The sequence below is a fragment of the Equus caballus genome, chromosome 6, assembly GCF_041296265.1.
Source record: "Equus caballus isolate H_3958 breed thoroughbred chromosome 6, TB-T2T, whole genome shotgun sequence".
In the NCBI taxonomy this organism is placed as follows: Eukaryota; Metazoa; Chordata; class Mammalia; order Perissodactyla; family Equidae; genus Equus; species Equus caballus.
In genome coordinates, this window is record NC_091689.1 from 21,158,770 (window position 1) to 21,181,558 (window position 22,789).

At 49.2% G+C, this 22,789-nt stretch overlaps 2 long non-coding RNA genes across 3 annotated transcripts; one reads left to right on the forward strand and one right to left on the reverse strand.

The window, feature by feature from the left end:
* Positions 1-1,943: 1,943 nt before the first annotated feature.
* On the reverse strand, positions 1,944-11,969 carry LOC138924585 (uncharacterized). Of its 2 annotated transcripts, XR_011439557.1 has the most exons (5): positions 11,824-11,969; positions 11,384-11,508; positions 6,500-6,605; positions 5,442-5,599; positions 1,944-5,182 (listed from the first exon to the last, which is right to left on the reverse strand). It is a non-coding gene; the product is annotated as an uncharacterized lncRNA (long non-coding RNA). The 2 variants fall into 2 exon arrangements; XR_011439558.1 differs by lacking the exons at positions 1,944-5,182; positions 5,442-5,599; positions 6,500-6,605 and adding an exon at positions 10,734-11,022 and having other exon boundaries at positions 11,824-11,952.
* Positions 9,556-17,715, forward strand: LOC138924586 (uncharacterized). The gene is made up of 2 exons (XR_011439559.1): positions 9,556-14,099; positions 17,318-17,715. It is a non-coding gene; the product is annotated as an uncharacterized lncRNA (long non-coding RNA).
* Positions 17,716-22,789: the final 5,074 nt, after the last annotated feature.

Here is a 22,789-nt window from a genome sequence, read left to right on the forward strand (position 1 = left end):
CATGGAAAGAGCTCAGGGAGGGGCAGTCAATTCATTCTCGATTTTCTCAGCATCATAAAACCAGTGGCCCTGAATATGCCCCCCATGTGTGTCCCCGAGAAGACGTTCTTGGGCTCACCCTCTTTGCTCTAACTTTTAGCTTCCTTAAGTTTCACCATGTAGGTAAGGTGTTCTCCACTTGGATTGAATTTCTCAAGGTTACTACTTTTTGGGTCCCCCAACAATTAGGCAACCACATTAGCCACTGTCCTCTAGGAAAAATTCTTCTAAAGTCTTAATAAAAATCTGTTCCTTGATGAGTCGTCATTTGCTGTTTCTTTCCCCTTCTCATAGTTGTTTACTGCACTCTGAATGTTTTCCAAAGGCACAGGTGGGAGCTGTTCAGAAGCACGGGCGGTTTATTATTTACATGCATTTTCACCGCGCACTTGAAAATTGATGGTATCAGGGTGGCGATATTGCTGTGGTTTCAGTGCTCAGAACAGGCGGAAGTGAAACAACTCATCAAACTGGAGCCAGGCAAATTCAGCCCTCGGGTAATCGTGCACAGCTCTCCTCTTCCGGTGTCGGCAAAGCATTCTGAGAGCCTGCCTTGTAAATGCTTAACAGTGTAAGGTGTATGTTTTCAAAACAAAATCAGTCCACCCAGGACCACAACGTCTTCAAGATCTTCTGCGGTTTAATTGACATATAAGTCATAAGAATAAAAATAAATCCGAGCCTAGTTCATAAATCACAGCTGGGGATGGAGTGCTAACTTTTTTAAGGGTAGTATTTGTTTCCGGTTGCTGGGGTGACCAATGACCACAACTGTAGTGGCTTGAACAACATGAATATTTTCTCTTACAGTTCTGTAGGTTAGAAGTTCTTCACGGGTCTCACTGGGCTGGAATCAAGGTGCTGGCAGGGCTGCATTCCTTTCTGCAAGCTATGGAGGAGAACCTGTTAATCTGTTTTCTTGCCTTTTCCAGCTCTTAGAGGCCACCTGCATTCTTTGGTTCAAGGCCCTTCCTCCATCTTGAAACCCAGCAATGGGGCGTCTGTCTGTGCCCTTCTTCATGGCCGCATCCCCATGACTCTCCTGCTCTGCCACCCTCTTCCACTTATAAGGACCCTCGTGATCACTGGGCCCACCTGGATCATCCAGGGTATCCTCCCCATCTTAAAGTCAGTTGGTTAGTAACTTTAATTCCACTCTTTCCCTGGTAAGTTAACACGTTCACAGGCTTTGGGGATCAAGGTGGGGACATCTCTGGGGGCTATTACTCTGTCCACTAGCAGTGACCTACTTATTACGAGGATGTGGCATGAGTCAGGTGGCAGGTACCTGTGTGGCGTGATGGTGAACCCGGGGCTTGGATCCCAACGCTAGCTTGTTGAATGACCTTGGGCAAGTTCCTGCTCTTCTCTCTCTGTGTTCGCTTGGGTTTCCAGGATTGTAGGTGCAAACAGTTGATTTTGGAAGCGATCCCAGGAAGTACTGTGAGGGGGTGGGGACATTTGTCAGGAAGGAAAGCTAAAAGGGAATGTGGTATGAGCAGGTTGCCTCTGTGGGGTTCAGTCACACAAGGGGCCCTGGGAAAGGCCGGGTGGAAAACTCGCCTCAGATTGGCCTCCTGAAGGGCAAGGGAGCCCTCGATTCTCCAACCTCCACCCCTCAGTGATCGAGGGCTGCTCCCTGAGCCTTAACTCCCAGCTTTCTGTCCTGCCTGCGAGTAGATCCAGCCGGCTCATGTGGCCAGAGGACACCTGAGGTGAGGGACAGGCAGGGAGCCATCCCCTATTGCAGGTGGCTCCGGGAGGGCCAGGGGGATCTGGGTGGGGCACTGGCAGTGACCGTCATATTTTCTGAGCCTCAGCTGTAAATGGAGGAAGGTAATGATCGTGTCTACACCCAGGTTGGTGTGAGGGTTAGCTGTGAGCCAGAGACAGGTCACTTCATCTTTTATCGCTGTGACTCTCAGTGTCCTCACCTGGGACCAGAGGGAGTTTATTTGTTCATGTCACCACTACCTGTTGAGTGTTAGGTGCAGTCGCATAGCTAAGGGGACAAGGGAATAAAGCAGACCCTGTTCTCATTCATGTGGCTCTTCCCAGTCTGCCAGGAGAGACAGAGAGAAGCAGAATGGTCCCACGAATAACAGGAAATTTCAGCTGAGACGAGTGCTGAGAGCCAGGTACATGACGTGAGGGCACGTGAGGCTTGACCTGTCAGGAGGGCTTCTGTGAGAGGTCAAGGTTGCTGGAGAGCTGGAGAGAGAGGAGGATTTATAAAGACAAAAAAAGAAGGAAGGAGAGCTCTCTGGGAAGGGGCAATAGCATATGCAGAAGCCCTGGGGCAGGAGGAGAAGGGTCTTCAAGAAATCACACTGTGATGAGCACAGAGAACAAGGAATGGGGCGGAGAGTGGGCAAGGGCTGGGCATCTCAAGACCTTGAGGGTCAAGCTCAGTCTTGATCCAACAAGCCATGGGAAGTCACTGAAGTTGGACCAATGTGCTCGAAGCTTCCTTCCAGCTCAACTGTACTGCATAACACAACATCTAAACATCTACCTATGATGCACGACAAAAGGAAGGTGTCTCTGGGTGCACTTTGCTCCGTTCAGTGTCTAACTGACATCACTAAGGCAAGGGTCCTTATCACTTCTTATCTTGCCAAAAGTCCCGGGAGCTTTCTGAAATCAGCCAATAACCAATCAATCAACTTTTTAGAAGGATCCAAGAAGACAAAAACCAGAGTCTCCTCATTTTTCACCTTCAGCTCATCATTCGATGGGCAGCAACTCGCATGCAGACATTTGCAGCCTCACTGTGGGTTTGGGAAGTCTCCGCCAATGGCGGTGGGCAGCCCCAGGGCCACTGGCTGTCCCTGTACAGGTGCTGTCTTATTCCCAACCCGGTGCTCCAACCTGGGTGCTGGATGCTGTGCTGTTTCAGGCAGGTTCCTTGTCTTTGCCCCTGTTCAATGCAGCTCCACTCAAGTCCACAACCTTCTACTGGACAGTCTACTGTTGCAAGGGCATGGCCCCTTTCCACGGGGCCAGAAACTCACACCAAACTACCACTCTGAATTAACTCCTACTGGATTCTCTAGAGCCTTCTGGTGAGATGGCATGGTGACATGTTTAGCCATTGCAATTCCACAGGCTCATCAGACGAGCAACTTGGAAAGACTTCTGCAGACCAGAAGGAAGGGCATCTCATCAGATAAACATGTGCAACAAATACTGTGGTCCACGGCTCTAAACTCAGTCCGAGTCCTCTGATGTGCTTCGTGGACACGCCGAGAGGGACTGCCTTCGTGCATCTGTGGATGGTATGAGTAATATGATGTTATGGACAGAATTGTGTGCCCCTCAGATTAATTTGTGGAAACCCTAATCCCCGCAGTGATGGTACTTGGAAGTGGGGCTGTTGGGAGATAATTAGAGTTAAATGAGGTCCTAAGGGTGGAGCCCCCATGATGGCATTAATGTCCTTATAAGAAGAGGAAGAGACCAGAGCTCTCTCTCTGTCTCTCTCTCTCCACCATGCGAAGACGCAGCAAGAAGGCAGCCAGAGAGCCCTCACCAAACACCAGCTCTGCCCGCACCTTGATCTTGGGCTTCCCAGTTTCCAGAACTGTGGGAAATAAATGTCTATTGCTGAAGCCACCCAGCCCATGGCATTTTGTTACGGCAGCCAGAGCTGACGGATCTGTATGGATGTGTCAATCTGCTGGGATTCTTCAGGGAGGGGGGCTATGTTTTATCAGAGGTCAGTTCTGCAATGGTTCAACTTTATGATCTTAATTCTGCCCAAGGGGCTCGCCTGTCTTCTCTGCGATGCTGGAGCAAACAGGACCTGGGAGGGACGCAGGGCTCAGGTTGTGAGGGGCGGGCAGCCTTTGCAGTCCCCCAGCACCAGGGCTTCTTTCCATCCATGCTTTCCAGAGAGTCTGATGTTGGACACAACCGTGGCCAAGCTACCACACTGGGGACCCCACACACACTAGACTTTTGGCCTTTTATTGTACTCTTCAAAGACACCTATCTGAAAAGGAGTGAGGGCTGATGTGGCCATGAGGGATATGAGTCACTGAGGTCCCCACACTTGCAGAACAGTGGGGTTCCCAAGGCACTGGCCAGAGTCCTCCAGGACACTCTTCCCTTGATGAGGACCCATAGTCCTGGGGTGTCTCTCATACAGACAGGAAAGCGACTGAGCATGAAGGGGACAGAGCTTTCTCGTGAAGCAGAGTGGTATCTTCCAAAGATCCCAGAGGATGGATCTCACAGAGAAACTCCTTAAAAACAAACATCAAAATGTTCCCTGTTCTCAGGCCCCAATCCAGACCAACTGCCAGGAACTGTTAATCTCTGCATTCAGCTAGCATCCTGGGGAATGTTCATAATCAGGGAAGTTTTGGAAACCCTGAACTGGAGCATGCCTTCACAGCCACATTTCCACATTTGAGCTACACGCCTTTTATAAAACTCCTCTTTATTCCATCCAAAGCAGCCCAGAGACCACAGACCTCAAGTTAGGCGCTATTTCCCAGCTGTCGGCTGCACAAGCTTCTCCCAGGGGGTAAGCGGCCTGGCTGGAGAAACCAGTGGTGCATCCTCCTGTAGGAAACCATCCACTCTTGATGTGTGCGCTCCCCAAGAGCGTGGAGAACCCCAACTCTGCCTGCAGCTGCTCAGGGCCCAGCCATCCAGCCCTCCTGGTGGGAGGTTAGGTTCTGCTTCCTCTCATCTCTCCCTGCCACGTTCTTCCTCCTTATGGATTTGCTCCTCCACCCACACGACTGTTTGGTGGCAAACTTTGCAGATCATGCGTGTTCTGGGTACTGAGCACAACAGAGGGACAAGTGCCGACCTCTGACTTCTAGCAGCTCCAGGAGAGACAGGCACAGAAGCAACAAGCTGTAACTTACTGTGATGGACGCGATCATTCATGGAACGAGACAAGGCCAAGAGCACATGGGAGCTATTGAGGCGGTTGAGCAGGGCAGAGATTGGGAAGACCCAGGGGTCTGATGTCGAAGCTCTTTGGGAGACATAGTCACTGATGCCTTTGCATGATTTTGGACTTCATCAGAGTGCAAAGAAATGAAGTAATGTCTACTCTTTACCAAGCCATGAGGTAGGTATGGAAGATGCAAAGACAAAAGAAGATTCCATCCGTGAGAGGCCATAGCTAGAGGGGGAGAGAGACACAGACAGAGAGAATCTCCATGAGGTGTGGTCAGGGCCATGTAGGGGGCATGAAGAGGACTTTGGGCATCCCCATCCCCCACCCCACCCCCTGCCAGGGATTTTCTTGGCTCCTCCCCTAAGAAGGCATTCCTTAAGGAAAGAACAATGGTCACCGGTCATCCTGGCTCCCCTTAGCACTGGAGCTGGTTCCTGTGCCCAAGGTAGATGTTGAAGGAATTCATATTAAATGTGGCACTTACCTGAGACAGTTAAAAATGAACACTTGGGAGAGAATACATATCTTTTAATGTGAATTTTTGATTCCTAGATTCTAAATATCTTCAGACTTTCTGGAACATAGACTCCACAAGTTGTACTCGAAACAAATTGGCTTTAGATTTGAGCCATTGACAGTTGGCTATAATAAAGTAATGAGAGAGAATAGTTAAAACAGGTTTGTCAGGTCGTAAATATTTTACTTGCTAGGCTCAGCAAGCTGCGGGTAGACACTTGCCCGAATAAGTAAGTATTGATTACATTCTAGTCTGGAATCAGGACATATAATTGATGGTTTAAAGACTGAGGAATCCTGGGCTACACATGAAGGCAGAAATTACCCGGGTAACAACATTAGAGGGTACGCTCATTTTATTTCCAAACTCGAGGGTAAGTAGGGTTGCCATGTAAATTAGAATCAAAGGTTGTGCGTTGACCAATTTGCCACAAGTTGGAGAGTCTGACATAATGGGTCTCTAGGACTACACAGAAGCATAGAATTTTAGAATTGGAAGTTTCGCTGGGCTAATCCAATCTGGTTTCATCCTAGGGCATGAGTCCTTCTCTAACACCCAACTTATGAGCATCTGTTTGTGAACACTTCACTCTTCAGATGATGCTTTCTCTACAGGACCACGGAAGGCACAGTCTGAACTCACACACATCAGGATCAGAACTTATGGTCTGGGGTCTTGTGCATCTTCCTCTCCCCATCTCACGAAGAAAGCCATTGCGGTGGGCACCAAGGGGACCCAGGCTGGGAACATCATTTCATTAAATCCAGGACACTTCATGGCTAACAGTTAAGTCACGGGTCTAGAGAAAAATATCCTGTCTGCCAGCTCTCCCTTTTGGTTTAGATTTCACAAGAATACGCTCTTGTGGAAGAAACCTAGTGCAGAGTCTATGCAGACTCTGAGCTTTGGTAACCTGCCAGACTCACAAGTCAGGAGGAATCTCGCTTGGTGCAGGTGACTGGACGCTCACAGGGAATTAGATGGACGAAACGAGGTAGCCCTAAATTTGGCTGGGTACTGCCTACCTGTGGCCTCCTCGGTAATCTGGGACCTGGGGCTTCTCTGAAGGGCAGGACAGCTTCACCTCAGTGAGCACGGTGACTCAGGTGGGGCGAGGGAGTGACGTTGATTCTGTAGTAGGAGAGGCCACTGGTCATAGCAATTTCCTGGAGAGAACTCAGGAAAAGCCACCCTACTCAGGAACCAAATTCCAATGAACAGATTAGTCATTTTGAGAACCGGCTCTCACACAGAGACTCTTCTAGTGTCTCACTCACAGAAAGAAAATGGATCATTTGCATCTTTTCGGTAAAGAATAACTACAAAAACACCATAAGAAAATGCTCCTTGGGCTTCTTAGAAGGAACAACACACACTCATGAGACCCTGCATAACTCAGCACACAGCGACAGGCAGGGGTGCCTCTGGCTCCTTCCACCAGCCCTGGGCATCAAGTCTCGGGTGTAAGGCAGAAAGAGCGGCCACGCTCCCGGGATGGTCTGTGCACACGGCTAAGGCGGTTGAACCGTCAGAAACCGGGAGGGCCTTGATCTCCTCCACATGACCCCTGGGCACGCACTTGGATGGCTTTGGGGCTTTCAAAAACCCATTCTTCTCTGGATGGGCCTAAGTTCCTCTTGAAAGAACGCAAAGGGGCTTCCGGTTAGCTATTCCAGGGCGGTTATCACAGGGCCCTCTGCTGTTGACTGGAGAGCCATTTCACTGCCACCCAGAGAGAGTGATGAGCAGGTTTGGAGGGCAGGCATACCGTTATTACTTCCCATGGAAACCCAAGCTCAGGGCCAGCTATACATTTGCAAGACCCAGAGCCAGGTAAAAATGTGGGGCCCTGGGTCAGAAGCATTAAGAATTTTGAGACAGCGGCCAAGCAGGACATTAAACCAAGTGTGGGGCCTGGATTAGTTTTCTAACTCTGTCGTAACAAATCACCACAAACCATGTGCCTTAAAACAACGGAAATCTATTCTCTTGAGTTCTGAAGGCCGGAAGTCTGAGACCAAGGTGTTGGCAGGGCCGGTTCCTTGCCAGGACTCTGAGGGAGAATCCGTCCCACGCTTCTCTCTTGCTTCTGGTGGCTGCTGGCGATCCTTGGCTTGCGGCTGCATCGCTCCCATCTCTGCCTCGGTCTTCACAGGGCCCTTCTGTCTGTGTGTCTCTGCATCTCAAATTCCCCTCCCCTGTGTCTTACAAGGACACCAGTCATTGGATTTGGTGGCCCCCACATCGAGGATGATCTCATCACAAGATCTTTAACTTAATGACCTCTGCAAAAACCCTATTGCCAGATAAGCTCACGTTCACAGGTCCTGGGGGTTAGGATAGAGGTGTCTCTTTCAGGGGACACTATCCAGTCCATTCTAGGCCCTTCTGAGCACAAAGCCTGTGCAACCACATGGTCGCCCGCCCATGAAGCAGGCCCTGCCTGAGTCCCAGGAAATCTAAGAACATGGACGTGCTTAGGTCAGAGCCTTCCAGCCCAGGGCCTTCTGTAGAATCCGTTTCTTCCCCACAACCCCAGGCCTGGGCCTTTCCCGGCAGCTCTGGTTCCAGTGCCCTGGGGAAGGCATGGGGTTCCCTGGATCCTGGTGGGGCTGACAAACCAGGCCGATGGAGGATCCCACACCATCAGAGGGGGAGGCTGTCTCTCTCTTTTGGAGGATGCTCTGCCTTTTTTATTTATTTATTTATTTTTTTGAGGAAAATTGGCCCTGAGCTAACATCTGTTGCCAATCTTCCTCTTTTTCTTTTTTTTTTTCTCCCCAAAGCCCCAGTGCATGGTTGTATATCCTAGTTGTAGGTCGTTCTAGTTCTTCAATGTGGGATGCTGCCACAATGTGGCTTGATGAGCGTTGTATAGGTTCACGCCCAGGAAATGAACCGGCAAACCCAGGCTGCCAAAGTGGAGCATGCAGACTTAACCACTCAGCCACTGGGCCGGCCCTGGAGGATGCTCTTCTTGTAAGACGCAGAGATCGCTCTCTGGTTTCTTTGTTTCTCACCCACGGGCCCTTCTGTTGACTAAGTACCTAAGCCGCCTGCCCCAGGGAGCTTCCTTCTTGAGATGATCTCAAGCGTCAGAAGAGTGGGTCTCTCTGGGGTGGTCTCTCTGCCATCCAGAGCCCCTTGCTCTCGTTTCCCTCTGCCTCCACTGGCCAGATCTGGCCGCGTGGACCCAACCTGAAGCCACGACTGACCTCGCCAAGCCCCCGAACCCTTGAGCTCTGGGATGTGCCTGGCTCCCTCTCCCTGGTCCCAGGTGAAGCAGCGCAAGCCTTGCCCAGACCCAGCACCACCCTTCTTTCCGCAGGTTCTAGTGCTCGCTCCCCACCCTACAGCACCCCCACCTGCTGCCAGTGTCGGCTGCTGCACTCCATGACACCCCTCAATCGAATGTCACCCAGGCTGACCCTCAGCTGGGACTCAGCAGTTCCACGATGCCACTCGTTACTGTTGAAATATTTCCATGTCAGTTGGCCGAGAGCCACTGCCTGAAGCTCCCTGTTCCCTCTGCCCAGATCCCCCAACGAGCTAGCAACTATCTCTGTAACACCTGGCACAGCAGAGGGCCATAAGGCCCTGCCTCAGCAGCACAGAGCGCCTCTGCTCTGATTGGCCAATGCCTGCGATGGGCAGAATAATGGCCCCAAAGATGTTTGCGTGCTAACCCCTAGAGCCTGTGCTATGTTACCTCACACGGCAACATGTTATCCTGGAGAGGATTCTGGACTTTCCAGGAGAGCTCGATTTAGTCACAAAGGTCCTTATAAGAGGCAGGCAGGTGGGTCAGAGTCAGAGAAGGAGATGCGCCAAGGAAAGCAAGCGCCTTTAGAAGTTGGAAAGGGCAAAGGATGACTTCTCCCCTGGAGCCTCCAGAAGGAACTCAGTCCTACTGACACTGTGATTTTAGCCCTGTTGGACTGGTTTGGGGAAGTCCGACCCCCAGAACTGTTAGCTAATTAGTCTGTGGCGATATGTTCCAGCAGCACTAGGAAATTAATGCAATGCCCATGCAAAATATATTGAATATAGCACCTGTTCTCATCCATTCGTTCCCAAACAGGCCCTCCCGTGGTCATGTTGAGCCTCTGCCTGGGATCCACAGCTGGCATTGGGCAAGGCAGCACCAGGATGGGGTTAAGAGCCAAGATGTGGAGCCAAATATACTTGGGTTCAAATGCCTGGAAAGGCGCATGACATCTCCGAGCCTCATTGCCCCATCCGTCCAAGGGGAGAGCAATACCTACTGCTACTTTGCTTTTTCCAGAACCTTCCATCCCTTCTTGCACGAATGGGCCCAACTTTCATTGAGTGGGCACATGGTCTAGACGGGCCACCCCTCTGCCCAGAGGAACTGGCCTGGGACTGGGCCCCAGATGCAAGCAGGGCTAAATTCTCCAGAATTTTTTTCTAGATGGACAACTGGAGAAACTGCATGATGGAAGCCAAAGCTGCTTGCTGTTTTGTTGTATGAAAAGAGCTTTCCACTGTAAAAGAGAAAAAAGGCAACGTCTAGAGGGAGCAGAGATGGGGCGTGTGCTGATGGTGACCCGCTCTCGTTTCTGGTCCCCAGGCCCCTGGGGGTGCCATGGTTTCTGTGGTTCTTCCTCCAGTTCTTCAAGTGACCCCAACATACGTCCAGTCCTCCCTGTGTTGAACTTGACCTAGTTTGTCTCTTGTAACTGAGAGAGCCCTGACTAGGATACCACCTCCCAGGGCTGCTGTGAAGATTAAAAGAAATAAAACTATAAGATGTTTAGCAAATTCCTGAACATAGAGGCCCCAATAAATGGTGGTGGTTGTTATTATTACATCAGACTTTCCTGCATCCTTGATCCCAGAGGAGACCTGATGTCTATAGATCTCAAAGGTTCAGAGCGCCGATTCCTTCTCTTTGCCTCCATCAGGCTGGGCTTTGGAGGCCGTGGCCCAATCCTTAGAGCCAACCCCAAGCCATCCCAGAACCTTCCTACCCACACCTCCATTCTCCCTGCTCCCTCCGGATTCTGTCTTCGTGTGAGTTACACCCTCTTGCTGATCAAAGGCACGTGACCACCAGCCTGCCCACTGAGTCAGCAGTAGGTGCTTCTATGACCAATAAAGATGCCCTAAGTAACACCTGGCAGCTTCTCTGTGCATGAAATCCACCACTTTTAGGACTGAATGAGAGAAATCATTACCAGCATTCTACTAGGATAGGGCATCTCCTAATGGAGGCTCATATGGCCAGAAATCCACAGCTGCACAGGACAGATATTTATTGATTAGGCAGGTGAACTGAGAGGGTCCATGTTCAACATTCAAATATTGGAAGAGAATCAAATTCCATCCAGAGCATCCTTCTTCACACGTGTGTTCCTTCTGTCAGTAACTTTTCATAATGCCTCCATGTCATAATGTAACTGAAGTGGAATCCCATTTGAAAAACTCACAATGGTGTAACGAAGCCCATTCCTTCTAATTTCCATGAGTAACTGAGGTGGGTGGAGCGGCATTCCAGGGCATAGAGCATGCGGGCCCCACTCGCCTCCTGCGGGGGGGGGGGGGGGGGGGGGGTTTAGCTACCTTGGGCAAAAAGCTTCTTGACAAAGTCTCAGGTGGGCACATGGCTGACCTCCTTCCCCACAAGGGTCAGGGCAGCCTGCCCTCTTCCCTCCACTTGGGAAATAAGTTCCCTGCCTTTTCTTCCAATGTTGGGGCTCTGGGTTGGGGTCTTATAAACCCAAACAAACACACAGACTAACAGAAACTGAAAGAAAGTGTGTCATCTCAGCAGGGTACTGTCCCCTTGGCAGAGCACACATCAAAACAGGCGATGCCCTGCCAGCGACTCACAGGTGGGCGCCTGTATTGGCCACACCGTGGTGTCATTTAGCACGGGAGATACTTACATAGCATGGACACCAGCCATGTGAGTCCGCCCAGCTCACGGAGCTCTGAAGTCCGTCAATATTTCAACAATTCCTTCGGGAATATGCTTCTTACTGCCTCACGTAGTGGATCGAATGGTGGCCCCCTAAAAGATACGTCCATGGGAACCTGTGAATGTGACCTTTTTGGGACAAAGGGTCTTGCAGATGTAACTAAGTTAAGCATCTTGAGATGAGAGCATCCTGATTAGGGTGGGCTGTAAAGGCAATGACAAGCATCCTTATAAGGGAAGAAAAGGGAGAAGACACACAGAGGAGAAAGCCAGATGAAGACAGAGGCAGAGACAGGAGTGAGGCATCAACAAACCCAGGAATACTGAGGATTGCTTGCTGGCAGCCCCCAGAAGCTAGGAGGGAGTCATGGAACAGATTCTCCTCGAGAGCCTCCAGAAGGAACCAACCTTGACAACGCCTTGATTTCAGACTTCTGGCCTCCAGAACCATCAGAGAAGAAATTCCTGTTGTTTCCAGCCACCCAGTTTGTAGTAACTTGCAGCCACAGGAAGCTAGTACACCTCCCAGGACAAGCTGCTGCCCGCGTGCACCCGGCACGCCCTCTCATCGGAACCGCATTTTGGAGTTGGGGTATAATTATACACACCTGCAAGGAAGCTTGCGCTTTAAATAAACTTGAGGTTCACTTGATGCCCTCCTTTGAAAGGCATTGCCCTGGATGCCAAAAGATTAGGAGTACCTGGGAGGAACCGGGAGCGCCAACAGCCAGATGTACGCTGTTAGCTGTTACGACAAGTAAGAAGTAGGAGGGGATTGACCAAGAGCCCAGAGAACAAACTCCTAAAAACTGGAGGGGATTTTGAATGTGCAGGCTCACTGTCACCAGCTTTCCTGATAACCAGCTGCTTGTCACGCGTTGTGAGTTCTTGTGGTTGGTAGGGAGCGTGTCTGGATGTCATGATGCCCAGCTTCGCTATGTCAGCAAATAAACTCTGTGGTCTAGCCCAACGGAGGTTTCAGTCTGGCTCATGTTGCCGTTGGTGTCAGCTGAGCAGCACGACTCTCCTGGATGATGTTCCCATCTTGTACCTGTTATCTTGGAATCTTTGGTTTCAATCTCACAGAGGGGAGCGAGAGCATGGAGAAGGGACATCCCCTCAGAACTGCCCCATTTTCACTCGCGTTACATCGGGGAGCATCAGCTGCATGGAGATGAGTCTTGATCCACAAGGGCTGGAGAGGGAAGAGAAGCACATGCGTATGCAGGGAGCATGGAGACCCTGCCTCACTGGGAATAGAAGGAACCGGAAGGGAGGGATGCAGTAGGAGTAGGCACAACTTGTCAGCTGCTCTTGAGACGTTGCATCCCCTGCTGCCATGCAGCCAGCATCTATTCTAAGACCAGGCAAACATCTTGAGATTCCGCAAATTATACAGATCCTCTTGGACCCCAGGAAGGTCATGGCTACTGACCTTCACATTGAACGTGCCATATTGAGCTTCAGGCCACACACTGTGTCTCATGAATACCTGGGGCCACACTAGCAACCCGCTGGTATCTCTGTGCCCCTTCTGATGCCCTGTGCTGGCAGGGGCGGTGGTAATATTCATTTCATGGGACCAATGCACATCTGTGCATTTCCTGGGTCCTCTTCCTACATGAGCATGCCTTCCCTCTGTACTGGAGCCGGCAGCCGGAAGTGCACGAGCGGCATATCGTGCGTTACATTCCATCTCCTACAGTGTGGAAACCATGGCTTCGTACCTGGCTGCTCAGAGTGAGGTCTGCAGACCAGCAGCGTCACCACCACCAGGTAGCCTGTCGAAATGCGGAAGTTTGGGCCCCACCTGGACCTAATAAGTGAGATTTTGCATTTTAGCGAGCCCCCAGGTGAGTCCCCTGCACGTCACAGCTTGAGAAGCGGTCATCTGTAGAATTTGTTGATTCCAGAGGAAACGTAGAACGGTAGATGAATGTCTTACTTGAATCGTGTTGATCATAATCTTAAAGGGGTACCAGACAAACAAGGGTTAATAGGATCTTCAGAGGATCGAGATACAAAGATCTACGTGCACAGTGAGGAGGAACAACGCGGAAACTCCAAGGTCAGAATCTTTTTTCAGCCTAAGGGGCCTTCCATTGATTTATAATTGTAACGCGACTCCCTTATAGGAGGATGGGCATGTAAGATGTATACACATGTCTGGATATTCAAACTTCCATTTGAACCAGAGCCTGAGGTTAGCATAAAGGCCCTGAGTTTACTGGAAGGCTGGTTGCAAGGTAATAAATAGCAACACCATTTCAGTGTTTTCTGGGATCAATACATATTCCTGGGAGTGTAAAAACCTAGGATCTGAGAAACGAAAGCAGGAATATTAGTAATCATGGTCAATAGAATCGGGCTGTCTCTTTTCTCCCAGCCCTGTTCTGCCTTTGAGTTTTACCAAAGGAATTGATACAAAGATGTGATTTCATATCTGGGAGCCCAACAGTGGCAATTAAGGCTGATGGCAGAAGATCAAACACAGCCCTCGTTAATAACTTGATTAAATATGCTTGGGACGTCGTGGTCCTGGGCTGCTCAAATATAGCGGCATAAGAATAGCACTCTCTGCTGGGTACACACAAGTAAACAGATACAATTTATCATTTTGTCAAGCTGAAGAGAAACAACTGTGTTACTACGTTTCCCTGAGGATGATTGCGGCCACCTATTAGGTAAGTTGTTCCATTTGGGCTTTTTTTTTTTTTTTTTTTTCAATTTTAAAAATTGAGATGTAAGTCATATAAAATTCGTGGTTTTAAAGTGGACAACTCAGTGGGTTTTAGTATATTCACAGTGTTGTGTAACCGTTTCCACTGTCTGATTCCCAGAACATTTCCATCACCCAAAACGAAACCCTATACCCATTGGTGGTCACGCCCCACGGCCCCACCTTCTGCCAACCACTAATATACTTTCTGTCTTTATGGATTTGCTTATTCTGGACATTTCGTATGAATAGAATCATGCAATATGTGGCCTTTTGCGTCTGGCTGCTTTCACTCAGCATAAGGGTTTCAAGGTTCATCTATATTGCAGCGTGAATCAGTACTTCATTCTTTTTCATTGTCAAATAACATCCCATTGTACACATATACCACATTTTGTTTATCCATTCATTAGTTGATGGATATTTGGGTTGTTTCCGCTTTGTGGCTGTTAAGTAGAATGCTGCTATGAACAGTTGTGTACAAGTTTTTGTGCTAACACATTTCATTTCTCCCGGGTATGTACCTAGGCATGGAATTGCTGGGTCATATGGCAATTCTATGTTTACCTTTGTAGGGAAAGGTAAACAGATTGTGTCCACAGATGCTGCACCATTTTACATTCCCACCAGCAGTGTATGAAGGTTCTAATGTCTCTATGTCGTCACCAACCCTTGTTGTTTTCCACTTAAAAATAGTTATTATTATTGGGGCCAGCCTGGTGGCATAGTAGTTAAGTTCACATGCTCTACTTCAGTGGCCTGGGGTTTGCAGGTTCGGATCCCGGATGCCGACATACATACCGCTTGTCGAGCCATGCTGTGGCAGGTGTCCCATATAAAACAAAATAGAGGAAGATGGGCACAGATGTTAGCTCAGGGCTAATCTTCCTCAGCAAAAAGAGGAGGATTGGTGGCGGATGTTAGCTCAAGGTTAATCTTCCTCACCAAAAAAAAAAAAAAAATTATTTTGGCCATCTGAGGTGCGTGACATGGTATCACACTGTGATTGTGGTTGGTTTTTGTTGCTGTTTTTGTTTTTTGCTGAGGAAGATTCACTCTGAGCTAAGATCTATGCCAATCTTCCTCTATTTTTTTGTACCTGAAAGACCTCCATGGCATAGCTGGTGAGTGGAGTGGGTCGGTGCCTGGGATCCAAACCTGAGAACCCAGGCCACTGAGGCGGAGCACATGGAATTTTAACCACTTGGCCGTGGGGCTGGGCCCTGATTGTGGTTTTATTTACAATTCAATAATGACTAATGACATTGAACATCTCATCATGTGTTAATTGACCATCTGTGTATCTTCTCTGGAGAGATGTCTATTCAAATTCTTTGCCCATTTTTTAGCTATGGTTGTCCCTTTTTTTTTTTTTTTTTTGAGGAAGACTGGCCCCGAGCTGACATCCATGCCCATCTTCCTCTATTTTTTATGTGTGGGAAACCTGCCACAGCATGGCTTGATAAGCGGTGCCATGTCCACACCCGGGATCTGAACCAGCGAACCCCAGGCTGCTGAAGCAGAATGTGTGAATTTAGCCACTGAGCCACCGGGCCAGCCTCCTGGGTTGGCCTTTTACTGTTGAAAAGTTTTATGTTTTTTTTTTTTTTAAAGTTGTCATAATTGGTAAACTCAGCTAAAGGTAAATGACTCATGTATATCTCTACCTTTAGCGTTTTCATCTGGCTAAGTATGTAAGACACAAAATATTGACTATTTGACACATGGTTTTCTAAAGCCACATCTGTAAGAGTTTCTCTTGAGACCATCAGTATCTTACTGAGGTGAACAGGGAGAAGTTCACAATGAGGGTTAATTTGATTTGCTCCAGAAACAATGCTGCATCGACAACACTGCTAACCGTCCCAGTTTTGGCATATTCAGTGGAGAATAGCAAAGGATTGTTCGCACATATTTTTTGAGCAGTTTTTGTTGGCAGACCTTCCACGCTTGTTGAAGAATAAACGTCCCACTGAGATTTTGGGAGCTGTCACCTGTGTCACATTCAAGATCCTGCAGGGCTGTCTGTGCCACGTGATGGGTTATTCTCAGTCCTCGCAGCCATGGGTGGGGCGGGTCCTCTGCACCATTTAAATACAGGGAGACGGGCTGAGAGCGTGTCAGGTAGCTTGCCCGAGGTCACAGAGCTAATAAGTGACTGAAATGGGATGCCACTCGTATTCATTTATTGAGCATCTCCTATGGATGTAACTTCAGATAAGTTAAGAAACTTACTCCGGGTCACACAGCAATTATGTGCCTGAGCTACAATTCGAATCTACATATGCCTGATTCTAAAACTGCCGCCTGTCTTGAAGCTACACCAGGCTGTCTCTCCTGGCATTTATATTAACTCACACCACATTTCTCGTTTTAAGGAAAAATCGATGTAAGAATGGCGACATGTAGATCTCCCAGTTTTTCTTAGCTGTGAGACTTGACTTCACTCCCAGGACAGCAGGCTTATTTCTCTGCATCCAAACACATGTACTAATATGTTGTGGATCAGGATAGCTTTGCAGCACTGATTTCTACCTTGAAACTCAGCTGTAAAACATCATATGAGGGGCCGGCCCAGTGGCACAGGAGTTAAGTTCACATGCTCCGCTTCTCGGCAGCCCGGGGTTCACTCGTTCGGATCCCGGGTGCAGACATGGCACCGCTTGGCACACCATGCTGTGGTGGGCGTCCCACATTTAAAGCAGAGGAAGATGGGCACAGATGTTAGCTCAGGGCCGGGCTTCCTCAGCGAAAAAAAACAGGACTGCCGGTAGTTAGCTCAGGGCTAATCTTCCTCGGGGAAAAAAAACCCACAAACGTCATATGATGTTGGCAAGATGGAAGTTCCCTGTGACTGAGAGGGCTGGATGGACGCGAGGGTGAGGCCAGGTGTAAATATGAAGAACAAGCAGCTGCTACCACAGCCCCCGTTTCTGGGTGGATTTCCCGTAGTTCAGGGTTTCCTCCACTCCTCAAAGCTGATTAAACTCAGAGGTTCAGACCCACATTACCTCAATTCACAGAAACTCATTGCTATGGGTTGAATTGTGCCCCCTGTGACTGTGTTTTTCTTAGCTGTGAGACTTGACGTCACTGGGGAGTGTCTCCTGTGGCTTCTAGTTTTCTTATTACTTCCTCCAAAAATAAAGAGCCATTCATTATTCAACAAATTATTATTCCTAGACACCAGCACCTTTCCAGGCTCTGGGTTCCACGAGAAATGAAACCTGCGAATACGTCTCCCCACACAGCAAAAGGGACCTGGGGAGTGTGATTAAGTCAAGGATCTCGAGATGGGAGATGATGCTGGATTATCCGGAAGGGACAATGTCATCCCAGGGGTCCTTATCAGAGAGAGATGGGAGATTCAGAGACAGAGAGAGATTTGAAGATGCCACACTGCTGGATTGGACAACACAAGGCGGCCGTGTGTCAAGGAATGGCAGCAGCTTCCAGAAGCTAGAAAACCAAGGAACAGAGCCCCCAGCAGACCTTCCAGAGGGTGCCCTGCTGGCACCTTGCTTTTAGGACTCTGACCTCCAGAACTGTAAGAGAATAAATGTGTGCCATCTAAAGCCAAAGCTTGTAGCAATTTGTTACAGTGGCAACAGGAAACACACATAGGAAGAGACAGACGATAAACAGATAATTGAAGAAGATACATATTATGTCAGGGGAAATAAGTGCCACGGAGGAAAAGGGTGCAGAGAAGGGGAGAGAGAGTGAGGGACGGGTTCCCATTAAAATAGGATGGCAGAGGAGGGCGGGCAGAGAAGGGGGCGGGCACACACAGACCTGAAATGGGAGAGAAACGGAGCCGGGCGCTGAGGGTAGGTGTTCTAAGGAGAAGGAATGGCCGCTGTGGAGTCTGCAGAGCTGGGTCTTCTCTTCAGCTCTGAGGACGTCCTGGGCTGGATCACTCTCTGTGATGTGGGCGTCCTGCACTGTAGGATACTGAGCAGCGTCCCTGGCCTCTGCCCACTACATGCCTGTAGCACCCTTCTCCTTAGTGGCAACAACCAAAGATGTCTCAGACATTGCCATTGTCCCCTGGAGGACAAAATTGCCCCCACTCGAGAGCCACTGCCCTAGAGGGACCAGGGTAATTCAGCTCAGGCACAAGATCTCTGGGGCCCTAGCGTGATGCAAAGCTGAGGTTTGGCAGCTCTTGAGGAATGAACGGCTTTGAAACTTGCATTCAGGGAGCAGCAGCATGGCGTCTCCAGGAACTTACTAGAAAAGCAGACTCTCAGGACACCCCCCAGCCCTACCAAATCAGGACCTGTGATGCAACAGGACCCCAGGTGACCGACGCACATGTTAGATTTGAGAGGCGCCCGTCTGGAGAGCTCACACGCCGTCTTTCTGAGCTGCAGTGGTGGGGGACCGTCCAAGAGGACGAGCTCATTGCTGTCACGGATAATCTGAAGCACCTGCCACGTGCCGGGCCCCAGCTCCTGGCTGCGAGGGGCTCCCTCGTGGTGGGTGCACAGGTTCTGAAGTCACATTGCGGGATTCAAACCCTCCCTCTGCTTAGGGGCTCTGTGACCCTGGCAAGACACCCAGCATCTCCAAGCGTGTCTGTGCATCTGTGAAATGAGAGCTGTGACAGAAACGGTCCCTAGGCCACAATGTTTACCAGGAGCTGTAAAGAAGACATCCACCTAACGGATTTAGTTCAGCGCTTGGCACACCATAAGTGGTCAGTATCTATTATTGTGGGGATCTCTCCATCACCCGTCTGTCCATCTGTCTACTGAAGGCTGGCAGTGGTGCAGGCAGGAGGAACACCCGATCTCATGGTCTTTCAGAGGATGAAATGAAACGACTCTGTAAAAGGCTTAATTCCTTGTCTAGCATAAAACAAACACCCCATGAGTGGTACCAATTAATATCATCTTAATCATTTCTTTTGAGATATTGAGCGCTGGTATAGGGTTTAACATTTAATGACCTTCCCAATTGTTTACTTGGAATTACACTCAAGACGTGCCACGCTGTCCTGGCCAGGATTTCCTTGGCTCCCTGGAGGTCATTGTTAACCCAGGAGCTGGGCAGTCAGCCCTTCCACTCCCCTAGCCTGGGCCAATCAAGGCGGCTTTCAATCTGCTTATGATCTGTTGGCACAGAGGTGGTGGTGTAGCTTCTCTCACACAGCAGCTCTTATGTGGAGCCCTGAATGTTTTATACCATCAATGTTTGGTGTCTGAGGGAACTCACCAGTTGAGGATTTTTAGCTGCAGGTAGCTGAAATCCCAAGTAAAAGGTGATTTATTTTCTCATAAATCATCCAGAGGTTGGGCAGGCCTAGAGTTGGTTATTTCAGCAGTTCAATGACACCATCTAAGACCCAGGTTTCTTCCATATTTCCCTTCTGCTATCTTCATTGTGTGGGTTGGCTCTCCTTGTGGTGTCAAGATGGCTGCAGCCACTCCAGCCATCACATCTTCATTCAGCAGAACTCAGAGGCAGCAAAGGAGAGCTATATGGTTCCTGTGTCTAATTTTAAAACACAAGAAAATTTTTTCAAAGCCCATCTACTTGCTCCTCTCCAGGAAGCTTTTCCCTCCAGCCTCACAGATAAGAACTGTGTCACATGACCCTTCCTAAGCAAATCACTGTTCAGAAAAATGGATTTAATTCATGGCTCAGACCAATCTCCCCTGAAGAAGGGTATATGGTCACTTTTGCTGAGTATATCGCCATGAGGCAGTGGACACCCCCACGCAAAACTGGGCTTCTGGCAGCAAGAAAGATGACAGAGATGTGGATTTGCGTGGGTTGCCCATAGTGTCTGCTTCCGAAGCCTTTAGCCCACATCAGATTCTTCAACCCGCCCCCCCCATCTCTTTGTCCCAATTACTTACTCAAACGGGCGCAAGAAGAGCAGGATTAAGGCGCAGAATGAATTTCAGGAGGAAGTGCTCATTTTCAACACTTCTGCAGGAAATTCCTAACTCTGTGGGAGGAAACCAGTTCCAAGACATATCACCCCTCTGCTTTCAGGTGTGGGGGTCCACACGGGGATTCATATTCATCTCAGGATTTCTAGCCAGTTGAGGTGTCTCTTGGGAAGAACCCCATGGAGGGGACCAGAGGGCAGAGACACCCAGGAGACGCTGACAGAGCCAGTGTCAGGTTGTCAGATAAGAAGAGGGATTCTGAGACGGCTCAGGGTCAGCCACTCAGGCAGTCCCCAGGTTCTTGGAGGTCTGAGTCCCTTACATGTGGGGGTAGACGCCAAGGAACCAAGCCACTGAAATATCTGTTGGACGCTGAGAATGAAGGAACTCAAGGTGGGTTAGTGGTGTTTGGGGCCAGCAGTTTCGGCCACCACACTGACCCTGGCTTCTAGAAGGACCATGAAACAGACGTCTCCACAGGGGGTTAGGGCAGAAAAGGAGAAAATGGAGGAGGCAGTGGACATCAGCACAATGAACACCCCCAAGGAAATCTCAGAAAGAGCTGGAGAAGGATATTGATGGAAGATTGGCGGTCTTCAAATGGAATGCACCAGGACACAGAGTAATATGTATTTATTCCTAGATTTAGTCCAAGGCTAGCATGGCATGGAAAACGTGAACTTGGTTGAATTAGTAACTTTGTCTTTGATAAAACTGAGAGATGCTTCCCACTGGAGTCAAGCACCTCGTTTGACAGTTTAGGCCTGATTCACCAGCTGGACTAGCAGCCTCTGGGGACAAGAATGATGTTGTCAGTCTTCCTGGCACCTCTCCCTCGTGGAGTGTCCCCAAAATAATGGCTGTCACAATGGTTTGTGGATATTGTTTTCCACAGCATTTTTTACGTGATGACTACGGCATCCTGGCACACTTCAAATGACACAGCAATGCAAAATGTCATCTATGTAATAATGGATTCAAACATGTATTTATGAAATCAGCTGTTGCAATTGTCCTTACTTACCATGATAACTGTTAAATTATACATTGAAATCATTTTGGCTTTTATGAGATGTGGGCAGTTGAAATTAACTGCACGGGGAGTTGGTGTTTAAGGAAATGAAAACAATCAGGAGTAGCCATTAGGAGAATGAGAATTCTGCAAACGACAGATGGAGGAAGGCCCAACAGCCACTCAATGGAAACTTCCACTAAAGGCTCTACATCGAGAATCTCGCAGGGAGAGGTTTTCCTTAGAGACATCTCCTTTGCTTTACCCCAGGAGGTGGGAGTTTTCTTATCAGTGGAAAGGTAGAGGGAGCTGGTGTTTCGGGGCTTGTCCAAACACTGGATGAGCAGAGCATCCGCGAGCCAGAGCTGGCATCGCTGAGAGCCGGGGCCCCGTCCAAGGGTGAGGTGCAACCTTGACGTGTGTCTAGACTTGCCTGCAGGTTGCACCACGCTTCCCCATCTATTACCTCATTTTCTCTTTAGAAGCCCCCTGAGGCACAGGCAGGGCAGAAACTCTCAGCCTCACGGTATAGCTTGAGAGAGGTGGATGACCTGGTCAAGAGGGTACCCCGATGCTGGAACACCGACACCCTCCACTGTCTGTGCCTTGGGATATGTAAACGCTCCTGTATGCCCAGGGAGGTGTCGCCCCCCACACAAACAGTCTCTTGAAAGGAAGACTGGAAATATAATGCTTCAAGGACAGAACTTGGTACACGCGGGATTGTGTTTTCCTAGACACTGGGATGTGTTTTCTAAGAAGGGAAGTTGAGGCACTGAGCTTGGGGTCAAGCATGTTATGGTAGGGGGGTGCCAGTTCTGGGGAGGGGGTGGGAAAGGTGGCCCTCCTTGCCAGGAGGGGAGCGCTGCACGCCGGGGACACAAGCCTCCACCTTCTCCTCCTTGCGCTCAGAGTCCCAGCTGCCTCCACCTGCAGGCTTGCCTCACTCTGGAGCAGCAGGCTGGGGGAGCCTCCGAGAGCTGGGCCTCTGGGTCTCAGGGACCTGGGGGGCTCCGCCCTAAACAGAGACTAACCTCGGAGAAGGTTCTCTCCTCTTCTCATCATCTCGGTTTCCTCATCTGCTAATGAGGATACAATTAATTGATTAATTTATTTGCATTGATCCCTTGAGGCTCTTAAGGAGAAAAACCAAGGGGATAAAGCACTTACCTTGGCAGCTAACATATGCCAAGCTCTCGCTAAAGATTAGCAATGGCTGTTATCATGGTGACACAGGACTGAGTCGGAATAGCAATAGAGCTGTACGTGAGGATGTTAAACTATTGTAATTAGTAAGTGCAAGAGATGCTTGCCCTCCCAAACCCATTCTATAAGTACAACTTAAAAAATTATTTGTTTGGGTTCTTTCATGCCATGCTGTCACTCTCTAAGAATGCACTCACCGTGATGCTGTCATTAGGAGAAGTTACCGCCCACAGTGGCATATAAGGTTGTACGTACCATTCAAAAGCCACTGAGTATTCTGAAAACTTAGGTGGGGTTAAACCACATTCTCTTTCGTTCTCAATTCTAATTTGGGGGAAGAAACAATACACCACCTTCTCAGAAACCCACAGTGCAGGGTTTAGTTGCAATTTCCTCTCAGAAACTGAAGCAGCCCGTCTTAAGCTCAGAAGTTGTACCAAACAAACGTATAAAGTACTCCAGGGTCTTGTGCAAATTCTATGTTCAAAAGGTCTCAGCTGAACCAGGGAGAGCCACAAGGAGAAGGCTGCGCTA